A 12,890-nucleotide genomic window follows, 5' to 3' on the forward strand; every position below is an offset into this window, starting at 1 on the left:
ACGAGCTACGGAGACAGCCTTTTACTAGACGAGAAACCTGCACCTGCTCGGCACGCTGCGTCGTGGGTGTTGGGCGTCTCATCGCAGGCTCGCCACTGCGTTGCTCGACTCGGTAAATGGGAGGAGCACACCAAGCTCGCAAGCTACAGTAGGAAGCAATCAAGCGGGCCAGGAAGAGCTGACTGACGGCCGGTGAGTCCTCTCCCCATCTTCATCTTGGGCTTCTTCTTATGATTTTTTTTTAAAACTAACATGTTTTTTACAGCAATTTCGGAAATTAGCAGTGTTAATAAGTTATTTGCAAAACTAGCACCCCGTCGGCCTTCCATTGGCCGAAGAGTGGCTCTTCGGCCAGCCGTTGACCGAAGAGAGCACTTCTGCCTCCCGTTGGCCGAAGTGTGCCCCAACTAGGCCGAAAAGGACTCTTCAGCTTCCCATAGGCCGAAGAGCACTCTTCGGTCAACCGTAGGCCGAAGAGTCCCCGGGCCCCACCTTTTCGCGTGAACAGGTGACCGAAGTTGCATGGTCGCGCTCTTCTGCTTACTGTAGGCCGAAAAGGGTTTTTTATGATGACTTACGAATGTTGTGTAACCATTTTGCAATGAAAAAAAATTGCACAGCCCTTTCCGTAAATATTTTCCCGCCAACTCTTTCCCCTCCATATGTTCCCGCCAACCCTTTCCCGCCATATGTTCACGCCACCCGTTTCCCGCCAACCCTTTCCCGCCATATGTTCCCGCCACCCGTTTCCCGCCAACCCTTTCCCGCCATATGTTCCCGCCAACTCTTTCCCTCCATACCCCAGTCGTTCTTTCCCGCCATTTTCTCTCCTCTCTACCTATAAAACCCCCTTGACCCGGAGGTGAATAAGCAGTCCAATGTAGTCGAGATGTCCCATTATCCTTTCGATCGTAGTTTTCACCCTGAGATGAGCAGCACTCTTTTGAGGCTAGCTACCGATTTCAGGATGGACAATAGGATAGTTCCATGGGAAGAACTCACCGGTAGTGACACCATAATGAATGAGTTGGCTCACCAATTACGTAGGGTTGGGTGGCCTGAAAGGACTTATGCGGAGGTACGTAAAGAACTTCTTAGGTTGAATGAAAGGTGGAAGAAGGTAGTGGAGCCGAAGAGTGAAACTTTTAGAAGGACTTTAGAAAAGCATCCATTTTTATGGACTGAGGAGAGCGAGGATGAAGATGATATCTTCATGCCGCCGCTCCCGGGTTCCGCATCATCGAAGGGCAAGAGTTCTGCATCGTCAAAGGGCAAGAGTTCTGCATCCACGAAGGGCAAGAGTTCTGCATCGTCGAAGGGCAAGAGTTCTGCATCCACGAAGGGCAAGAGTTCTGCATCGTCGAAGGGCAAGAGTTCTGCATCAACGGAGGATGACGATGATGACTTCATGTAGTATGTAAGCTGTATTCCAGTTGTACCTCAACAAGTAGGGCATTATGTTCTACGTTAATTTCATTTTGTAGTATGTAAGCTGTATTTATTAAGTTCAACCGCACCGTTTAATTCAGATGTGCCTGTATCTTAATTATCGGTTGTAGTCTCTTTGAAAATGTAACTGGAATAACAATGCGAATTAATAGTAATATGTCTCTCGCATACATAAAACGATATATGTCTCCTGATCAGATAGAAGCAAGTGCAATAGTAACACATACATGAAGCATGTCTCATACATAAATACTGACTCACGTATGCGAATAGTCTGAAACTAACATAGATAATGACTCATACATAGATAATCATATCACTGCGGGGGTCGACGACGAATCTGGGTCTTCCTCGGGCGAGGACCGGAAGGCGATAAGCGCTGAGGCGGTGGACGATGCTCACGAAAACCACGACCATAGATAACCTCGTCTGTCACTGTCTGTGTCTCCTGCGACGGTGGTGGTGGTGGAGTGTGAGACACCGTGTGCGAGAAGTCATAAATGTTTTCAGCTTGGTCATCGTCATCGCCATAGCCCTCTAATCCACATCCAGCACCACTAAGTATCGGTGATTGCACTGAATGCATGAACTGTCGCGACTGGTTGCCTACCGCAATATAGTAAAACGGGTAAAATTAATTTGCGAACCTACAATGTTGAAAAGAATGTACAAAGTAGTGTTACCTAGTTCCATTTGATGAGACCAGGAAGAGGTGCCTGGTTGAGAAGGCGATGGCTGATTCCAGGAAGAGCTCCCTGGTTGTGAAGGAGATGGTTGATGCACAGAGAGGCGTGGTTGCTGCACGGAGTGTCGTGGTTCTGAACGCTGCACAGAGTGTCGTGGTTCTGAACGATGGACAGAGGGACGTGGGGGCCGATGTGCGGGACGAGGAACGACAACATCCGTAGATCGCCTACATGTAAGTGATGCATAAATCCCTCTTAACTTCTCATCCATACGCCTCAACCATGAGAGGTGCTCTGGCTGTGGGATAGTATCCCCCCTCTCAACCTGCCGCATTAAAGCGGAAACCTCCTCTCGCGCCTGGACTGTCAAGTCACTCTGCACATGAAGAGTTAACCCATTGTATATGATAAGGTTATGATAGAACTACACATATGAGAAGCATGACACGTACCGCGTGGTGTCTCGTTCCCACAACAGAGGTAATTGGGTACATATCGCTGGTCAGAGGGGCTTCAATCTGATCAGGAGCAGCTGATGGAACCAAGTAGATCCTCGTTGTATGCTGGTAAGTTTGTAAATACAACCCAAACTTGTCCCAGTCAATGGGCCCAACCTCATTCCAGATATTTGTCGGTGCCGTAGTCCATTCTTGAACGTAAGGGCTAATGCTCTGAAGCCAAACAGCCATGGACTTGTTTCCTCCTACGCGACTGTACCTGAGATTGACAGATTAATCAGATTGACATGCGCGTTGCATGGTTAGATATATTCTGAATGTATTGCTGACAACTTTAATATTATTACTTACTTGTGAACGTGGTCTGGTATCCGTGAAATATCTGGAATTGCAGGCTCTTGACATAGACCAAACTGTCTCATCACCCTATGAAGAGCCATCTCCTCAACCGTCACGTCGAACACCAACTTTGCCTTGGTCATCCAGTAGTGCCGATCTCTAGTGCATAAGGCAGAGATCCCAACTGGATACCTGGATGTTATAGTCTGATACGAGTAGGGCTCCCAGATAACTTGATCCTCATGCAAACTATCAAACTGCACCGTGAAGGACGGGTAGCAGCCCTTCACCTGGGTATGTGCAAACTGTCTCTGTACATGACAAAAAATTTACATTAGTAATACTATTGCACGGCAAAAATAATCGAAGGAATTACATAATTTAAAACTACCTCTCTCCGTGCCCAAACAGATCCCATAGTAGGCAAGTCGCCGATAGCAGGCACGTAAGCCCCTGCCATGTCCTCCAACCCAAACGGTGTGTCAATGGAGACATAGGATCGTCCAATAGGGAATCTCTCGTAAGACCAGAGCTGCAACAATAGTGGACATCCAACCAGACCTGACTTTCTAGACTTCAATAAGCAACCTTTGCACAAGCCTCTATACGTAGCTGCTAACACGGCAGAACCAAAACTCCTCTAGACAATATCCGCAGGGCAACGTGCGTCAGCTATCTCTCGTGCAATACCGATGAATCGTGCATCAACAGTGGTCACGTGGTTCTCCGTGAACATCGTCTTGCCGAACAACCATAGAATATATGCCTCTAGGGATCGATCAATCTGTGCGTCTGACAAATCTACTGCGGGGTATCCTAATGAGACAATCTACATAGAAAACATACAATTGTGTGAACGATGTACTATTGGTAACTAAAAAAACATAGTCATGTGGCCACGAAGGTTACCTGAAACTGGCTCAACCACCTAAAACGTGGCCCGTGAGGATCATCGTTTAAGCCCGTAGCAGTTGGCACCGCAGCTAGAAAACGGGCCTGCATATTTGCAAGCCAGCCAGGTTCTGCCTCTAAAGGACCTATGGCATCACTGGCCAAAGGTAATCCCAACAAGTAGGAGACATCCTGTAAAGTAGGCGCCATCTCTCCCCAGGGAAAGTGAAAGGTGTGTGTCTCTGGTCTCCATCTATCTACTAAGCAAGTAAGGAGTGACCTGTCGTAAGAGAATTGTTTCACTTGCCTCTTTTTCAACTGCATTGGTTCACCTGCCTCATCCAAGTTCGGATGGTCAACCCACTCTTCCAACGTACCCTCAACCAGCCAAGGGTAGAAGTCCAGCCCAACTTAACCTACAAAAAAAGAGAATATAGCATGAAAAGTAAGTAATTATATGTTTCAATACCTATGTCAAACATGTAAGGCACTATATGTATCAATACCTATCAACCCATGAAGGGTGTATCATCCAGTTAGTCTTCGGGGTGCGAGTGACCAAAACGTCTAAGTTCTTGCCCCCTTGCATAAGTGCAGCCTGGTGACCTCTATCAATCGTACCATTAAGCAACGGATACAAAGACATATCTGCAATCAAAACATAGTCCAGACATTGCAAATTAATACATAGTTCAGACATACAAAGTAAAACATAGTTCAGTCGACATTACAAATTAATACATAGTTCGGACATACAAAGTAAAATATAGTCCAGCCGACATTACAAATTAATACATAGTTCAGACATTGCAAAATAAAACATAGTCCAGACGATATTACAAATTAAAACATTCTCCCCCACATTATATAGCTTCTGAGTTATTCCTTCCTCGTCCTCCCCTTCGGCCTCGACTGCCACGTCCGCCTCTTGCTCCTGTTGTTGCAGCCGTCGATGTGGAAGCACTCGTCGATGTGGAAGCACCATCTTTGTTCAGGTCAGGACAATATTTCATCCTATGCCCATAAGCCGCGCATAGCAAACATTGTCTGGTTGCTCCACCAGCTTCAGATTGGTCCATATCATTTCGGATTCGACGGGCCTTACGTCGACCCCTGCTTGTTCGCCGAAGTTCTGGATCCGGGATGTATACTCTCTCACCGTCGTTAACCTTGTTGAAATTGTCAACGACTCTAAACCCTGTCATCTCACCGGTCCATGTGTTCAGTACAGCCTCTTTTAAGTAGTATGGCGACACAAAGGAGACGGCAGCCAACTCAATCTGGCCACAGGCAGCCAACACATGTGAGCAAGGCAGGTACAACAACTTTGGTTTGTTGCATGTACACTCACACGTTGGATAAAATTCCGTTCCAATTTTTACCTCATGCGTCTTCACCTCATTCGCAGAACTAAAACCATCGGTAGGTAGCCGAACCTCATACCTCCTTTCCTGATTACCTACGAGTCTCACAGTGTGCTTCTTTGCTTTCTCTATCTTCTCTGCCATATACTCCATGACACGGGTACAGTAAGGTGTGTTCTGATTATCTATAATATGCTTCTTTGCTAACTCGTGTCGGTCTCTGAAATATCTCAAAGTGCCATGGAATACAGCCTCCACAATAGCTGTGAGTGGCAATGCTCTATTCCCTCTGAGTACAAAGTTATACACCTCTGCAAGGTTGGTTGTCATGTGGCCATACCTAGCTCCATGGGTGCCATGCAACAAAGACCAATTCACGGGAGGCTCTTTCTCTATCCACTCTGAAAAATCCTTTATTGCCCTCCCCTTCTTTCTCTTAGTATTAGGAGGGTCAATTGCTGGCAAGTCACAGAGACCAACTGGCTCCTCTAGCTCCGCCATGAGTGTTGCTAATTGTTGTTGGTCCTTTTCCATTTTCTTCCTGGCACGGACCTGCTTCTTAGTAAACTCATCAAGTTTTGACCAAATAAATTGGTATTTACGCTCCTGGTTCTGCTTGCACAATTTTTTAAACAAGTTCATCAACCGCTTGTTCTTAAACTGTGAGAAAAAGTTAGCCCCAAGATGGCGCATGCACCACCGGCTCTGCAAATCCTTCCAAGGTGTTGGTTCGTCTACTGTTGGATTCCTTAGTGTCTTCACAGCCTTCAATATACCAGCATGCCTATCATGAATGACACACACGTTTGGTCGATCCTTCACGATGGCAATTTTCACTTGCCGAAAGAACCACACCCAGCTCAGAAAGTTCTCACCCTCCACAAATGCCATGGCAAGTGGAATGATTTGATTGTTTCCATCCACGCCAATGGCAGTCAGGATTTGCCCTTTGTACTGACCAGTCAGGAATGTACCATCCACAAACATCACAGGAGGACAATGCCGGAAAGCTTCAATGCACATAGCGAAAGAGAAGAATACTCGTTTCAACACCTTGAAACCTGATATACTCAGCAACCTTGTATGTTGTACATTAACATAAGTGCCGGGATTCCTCTCCTTCAGTACATCCAGGAGACGGACAACATTATCATATGAGTCAAAGAACGTCCCAAACCTTTCCTCCATAGCCTTCTGCTTAGCCCTCCAAGCCTTCCCATAACGAATGTCATAATTCCATCTGACCTTCACTGCTGTCTGGATGTGTTTTGCTTCCATATCTTTTTTCTCCACTATCTCAGTATACATGAGTTGCGCAATGAGAGTTGAAGTCAGGTTTGGATGACGAACCAACAAGTTTTTCCTCACACAATTATGTGGGACCACATTCGTGACAACCCAGTGGATGTTATACTTCGGCACGTGCCCGTGCACCTTCGCAGGACAACCTGTTTCAACACACTTCACGGTATAGTTTGTTGGGTTTGATCTGTCTGTCCGGAAAACCCTCTGAGTAGACATAGCCCACTTTATCACTGCATACTTCAATTTTTTCTTTGTATCAAACATAGCCCCTATCTGGACTTGGTTCAGATTATATTGCCATGGAGTCTCATGGCCATCGTTCACAGTAAGGCCGGTGGATATGTCCTGATTCCATGCAGAAGGAATCGGTACCTCCACTTCATCCTCAGAATTTTCAGAATCCAGATCCTCTGCATATCCATCATCGTTATCTTCCTCCATCACCCTCTGCATTTCATCGCCTTCCTCATCCCCATCAGCAACACCAGAACCAGCTAATATTATCGATTGAATATTCTGCCCAGTATCATGACCACAAACATTGTCCAACATGTAGTCTGAATCCTTCTCGGTTTGGCTAGGATCCACATCCGGTGGCTGTGACCCGGATAAATGAATCTCGTTAGCAACTCGACTACCCTGGCCGGGTTCATACCCCACATGGAGTTGTACGGTATTCTCCTCCTTCGCCACTGGCTGCACTAGGACATATGGGTGGATTCTTCGGTCTCGGCAACGACTTAACAGGGTCAACCAATGCTGGCTCCTATCTATCGGCATCAACTCCCACTTGACATTTTTACAGGATTTGGTCCACAATGCATGAATACTGACGGAACATACTTCAGAATCCAACCCAAAACTAGTAGTCAACCAGTGCTTCAACTGTCTAATGTCCACTCTGTCCGGGTCTGAAAGTGTCATGACGCCATTTTTAAACTCGCTAAGATCAACCCCCAACTCATTATATCGAACATTACCAGGGCCATAGTAAACAGTCAAATTTACTGATACTGACATTTTCACCTGTCAGACATTGCCACCTTCCAATTAATCGCAATGAACAAATTGTTATCGGCTACACTAAATATCCGCTAAAATGCCAACACAAACCAATTAACACTAATAAAATGTGACGCGTGATTATACCTTCGACGCGTGTGGCCACCTCACGAAGAACTTGCACCAACAGACACCACCAACGCCACCCCCTCGGCGGCACGAAGCTGCACCTCCTCCTCACCAGCCAAACCGCCTCCTCCTCCTCAGCCCACCATGGCCTCTCCTCCTCACCCCATCATGACTCCACCTCACTTGTACGCACAAATAGCTATCCCATTGGGAAAAAATGACCGTAGGCCGGTGGAGATGGCTACGATCTATCGTTTCTGTGCTTTGGATTCGAAAATAGGTGGAGAAACGAAGAGATCAGCGAGGGGGGCGATGTACAGAGAGGAACGAGAGAGACAGAGGAAGAACAGCGAGAGGAGAAAGAAGATGCCGCTCGGGCCTTATCCGCTACTCTTCGGCCACTGGTAAGCCGAAGACCTCTTCGGTCGCTGGCTGGCCGAAGAGGCCCATCTTCGGTCGCTGGCTGGCCGAAGAGGCCCGTCTTCGGCCCAGTTCGCGCACGCTTCGGCCTGGCTTAACCGAAGACGTGTCTTCGGGCTTCCGTAGGCCGAAAAGGTCCACTTCGGCCAACCGTTGACCGACGGGCTGCTAGTTTTGCAAACAACGTATCGACACTGCTAGTTTCCGAAATTGCTATAAAAAACGTGCTACTTTTGAAAAAAAATCTCTTCTTGTTGAGCTCGATCATGTGTTTCTTTCTTTCGCGGTAGAAGATTAAGGGAACCAACCAACTCACGGGCCGTACCTTCTTGTTGCCGATCTCTTCCTAGCTACAGCTTGGATCCATGGGCTCCCCGCACAAAAATCTTGGATCCATGGACGCCAAGACGCCTCTTCTGCTGCTTGTGACGCTGGCCAAGACGATGGCCGCTCGTCAGCTCCAGGAAGCTACCCAGCTGGCCAGCGCTTGGGCGCTCGTCACCGCCGGACATTTCCCCTTCTCCTACGCCTTGGGCTCCGCCATCTTCTACGCACTCTGCTACCTGCAGGTAACACCTACGGCCCGTGCTTCTAGCTCTACCTCCACTACCCCGGCCCTTGGCTGGACGGATGCTGGATGCGCTATTAAGTTCGTCGTCCTGCAGCTGCTGTGCCGCGATTCATGAGAGCAGGAGGACGTCATGCACCGCGCCCTCTGGATCGGGCAGTTGTACTGCGCCGCACTCCAGGCGGCCGTGGCGGCGCTGGCTCTGCTGCTCCCGTGCCGTCGCCGCCGGATCCGCCCTGCCGTTGCCTACCTCGCGGTCGCGGTCGCCATCGTCGGCCACTGTTTGCTGGCCAGCATCGCGCCCCTCGCCGCCGACGCAGGACTAGGCTTGCTCGTCCCCTTGATCGTCTACGCCGTGGCGGCGCTGGTGCTGCTACTCCCGTGCCGTTGCCGCCGGATCTGCCATGCCCTCGCCTACCTTGCGCTTGCGGTCGCGGTGGCGGCCGTCGTCATCGGCTGCTGTATTTTGGCGAGCTTCGTCCCCATCGCCGTCGACACAGGACTAGGCAGGCTCAGGCTCATCCTTTTGGTCGTCTACGTGGCGGTCATGTTCACCCTTGCGGTGGGCGACCTCAGCTTCCTGGCCCTCCTCCTAGGAGGGGAATTCCCCTGGGACTGCTGATTGGTCAGCCCCAAGCTCATGCCCATGGATCAGCTCATGCTCATGAGGTACTCACGTACGTACGTAACGATCGACTTCCGGGGAATATTAATATTGATGTGGTGCACTTCATCTGCCTAGTATTGGACCTTAATTTGATGCTGAATTAGCCTGTTATTTGTGTGATCGAGATATGCTAGTATTGAGTTCGTAGTATTGATGAACAAGCTACATATATGGAGTCTGCTTTGATGTAATATTGGACCTTTTTCTCTGCATGATCACCGGTATATGCCTAGCTTCGGTATAATTGATGTTGCTGAAATCGTCTATGTATGCATGCACTCATGTTGTATTTGGCGTTAAGCATTTCATTATGCTGGCAACAATTGGTGTATCAATGTTGCATGGAATAACCAGTCCATCAGGGATGAGTTGAGGTCCTCCTTAATTTTGATGTCTTGGTTTACTTGGGAGTCAAAATCGCCATCTTGCTTATGGTCAAACAGACCCACACGCTGGGCACTTGTATGAGGGAAATGTCTTCATGACTAGTCATTTCAGTGCACATGCTGACATGCATGCATGTAGCTTTCAGAAGACATGCATGAAGTGAGGAGCAGGGTAAAATCAGCAATGGCATGCTACGTGCATGTTCGGCCTTCCAAAATGGACAAGTGGTCCGTGGTAACATGCTAATGTACATAGGCCATCTTCATCTTGGGCTGCTTCTTCTTTCCATCTTGTGTTTCTTACGCCACATAAAATTAAACAACTAACCGTGCCGTCCCAACCTTATGAGTATTCGGCGGTGAATTACGGGCTATTGCATACCAATTTGCAGGCTAGGAGTAAGCTTTCTCGGAGGGCTTCAGCCTCTGCCGAGACGGCATGAGCATTTCAGCAACCTGCTCGAGTCTTGCCGTGTCTGCACCTATGAAATCACGCTATGATCTCTGACAATAACTCCACAACCACCTGAAAAGAGTTCAACTTAAAAGGCTGCATCAACGTTCAGAATTTGATGGTCAGGGGTGGTGGCTTCTTCCAATTCTTCAGACGTGAGATGGGCTTCATGTTTAGCTGCTCCCATTCTCTGTTGGGTGTACAAACGAAATAAGAGAGGTCTCCACTGATGACCGTTGGTTAGCCAAATTATTTGACACAAGTAGTATCATGTATAAGATTCTGAACTTGATTTCTTATTCCATAACATTGATGAGCATACAGAAAACTACTGTGTATGTAAGCTCATGCTCTGCATTTGTGGGCCTTCGGAGACTAATGAGTTGCCACATGTGCCCTTGGCTTCATCTGGACCGTTCAAAAGACCCAAAAAAAACTGAACCGAGGCAGTAAAGGTCCATGTGCCAGGCGTGGGATGGCTACAGATGTTCAAGTAGAAGTGATACATACTGCAGAGAGCTTAGTTGGCTTAAGAGTAAAAATTCAGATAGCAAATCATGTTCAGTTTGTTCCGGAATGTCTCAGGGGACTTTCACAATCTTGATATATGTACAGTTTGCCATTTTTGGTTACCAGTCCTCCCTAGTTCTGTCAAATGAACTAAAATTTCAGCGTGATGTGGCTCTTCAAATTTTAGTTCAATTGGTTGAATTAAAAAGGTCCAGATGGAATTTGCAGACCCCTACAATTTGCCACTCCTTACAATGAAAGCACAATGATCGATCTTTATACCGACTTTCAGAAACAATTTGACCGGACACACTGCCAACTCACTCGAGCACGTGGTTCCGAAAACTCTATGCAACTGAGGATCCGAACCGTGTGAATAGCCCCCTTATATATTAGTGTAGGTATGTTCTTTTCAATCATATCAACAACAACCCTTTAGATATAGGTTCCTACTAAGTTTTGCTTAGATCCAGTTTGTGCTCAAAGAAATCATCAAACAATCTCACCTCATCATCCTTGCTCACCTGTCAGCAGACTGGGTAGAACCCAATAAGAATTGCATTAGGTCCCAGTGCATTTCCATATATAGAAGAAGAGAGTCACCTGGTTTATCAGGGGTAACCGGGCGAAAACCAAATACAAAAGGCGCAAAGACCCCCACTGGTCACGAAAGCGATGGAACCCAAGAACAACAGACCACCACGCACGGCAACGACCCAACGAATACCCCCAAAAGGCACTACAACACCACACCCCAAACACCAACGCCGATGGAGGAGAGAAACCAAGCCACGATGGGAGGATAGGAGGTGGTGAAGTGTATCACAAGAGCCCAGTGTCATCTAGGAGTCCGACAAATTGAGGACAACAGCAGCCCGGCAGCCACCTCGGCATCCAACGTACATATGCGCAATGCACGCACCACTAGCACTACCATCTGAGGCTGCTGCCTCGACATCCCTAGCTCAACATGAGCCGCAAAGCTGCACGACACGACCGCCTGCTTGTAGCCAGTGATGCATTGGTCGAGCGCTCGCAAACCACAACCGTCGCGCCAAAATCCGAGGCTGCCGCACTGATGTACAAGTCAGACCATGCTGGAGGCACACGACGACCAAGTCGACGAACTCACCACCCATGCCATGCAAGCCACAACCCCGGCCCCATGGGGGCATCACGGTATGACAAGCCGAGGCCGCTGCTTCGGCATACAACTACCATCCGAGGCCGTCGCCCCGGCTTCCACCCCCCTCGTTGGCAGAGTAACTAAGCACACATAGACGATCCTCAAGAAAACAAAAATCTTGCTTGCGAGGCGATACTGCCAAGAAGGTGTAGCGACGCACACGACGCCGCCGCCCGCTCCAACAGATCTTGGGTTTTCACTCGAAACACAAGACCCCGTGGAAGAGGAAGGAACAAACACCACGACAACACCTCTAACAAGGAAAAAACCACACCCAAGGGTGCCATCATGGTCAGCACCAACGACTATCGGTACTAGGCTTTTGTCTGCTGTCCGGCCTTCCCTGCCACCCTACACGCGCTGCTCTGCCGCCGACTATGAAGCCTCGTTGCACACCACACTGAACACGGCACCTCCATCAGGACGAGTGCAGCACTCCTCCCAGCACAGCCACATCCACTCGAGAACACCAGATCTGCGCCACAATGTGGCCCTTCACCTACACCAGATCTGCATCCCAGCGTAAGAGAGGGACCACCGCAGCCGCTAAGACCTGGGCAGCCGCCCCAGCGCATGTGCGGTGTCTTCAGTAATAACTTCTAGTTTATGGTTTGTCCATTTTATCCCTATATTCGATCCTCATTTAGTTTTTCACCATTGTTCCATACATCCTCCCTAAGTCTACAAATAAAACCTGGTCAAAAAGAAAACTTTGTAACATAAGGTAGCATGCTCCAAGATGTTAGGTGTCCCCTAGATAATATTGTGTTTTTGTTTCCGACAAAAGATGATGATTCTCCTTCTTCTGCCATTCGCACCTCTGGAGTGTTGTTATAGCCTCTAAGAGCATCCATAATGTATGCCATAGCCAAATCTGACACACAACCGTATATAGCATTGATTTCAAATTTACTTGTAAGATGGGACCCACTGCAGAGTAAAAAAATGACATTTCTCTCTCTTAAAATGTATGCATCCGGTTCTCCCTCTTCCCCATGCACATGAATCATGAGCCTTTTCAGCCATGAAGTGGAGGTAGCATGCAAAGCAAATGTTTGTTTATTGTCACTTTGGGT

At 48.1% G+C, this 12,890-nt stretch overlaps 1 pseudogene across 1 annotated transcript; it reads left to right on the forward strand.

Annotated features, from left to right (window-relative positions):
- On the forward strand, positions 1–9,542 carry LOC125538446 (uncharacterized; annotated as a pseudogene). Its single transcript, XR_015615364.1, has 3 exons — positions 1–192; positions 8,400–8,612; positions 8,709–9,542. The product of XR_015615364.1 is annotated as an uncharacterized LOC125538446 (transcript).
- The last annotated feature ends 3,348 nt before the right edge of the window (positions 9,543–12,890 follow it).

This window comes from Triticum urartu, chromosome 1A, assembly GCF_056163025.1.
Source record: "Triticum urartu cultivar PI428250 chromosome 1A, HENAU_Tu73, whole genome shotgun sequence".
NCBI classification, from domain to species: Eukaryota; Viridiplantae; Streptophyta; class Magnoliopsida; order Poales; family Poaceae; genus Triticum; species Triticum urartu.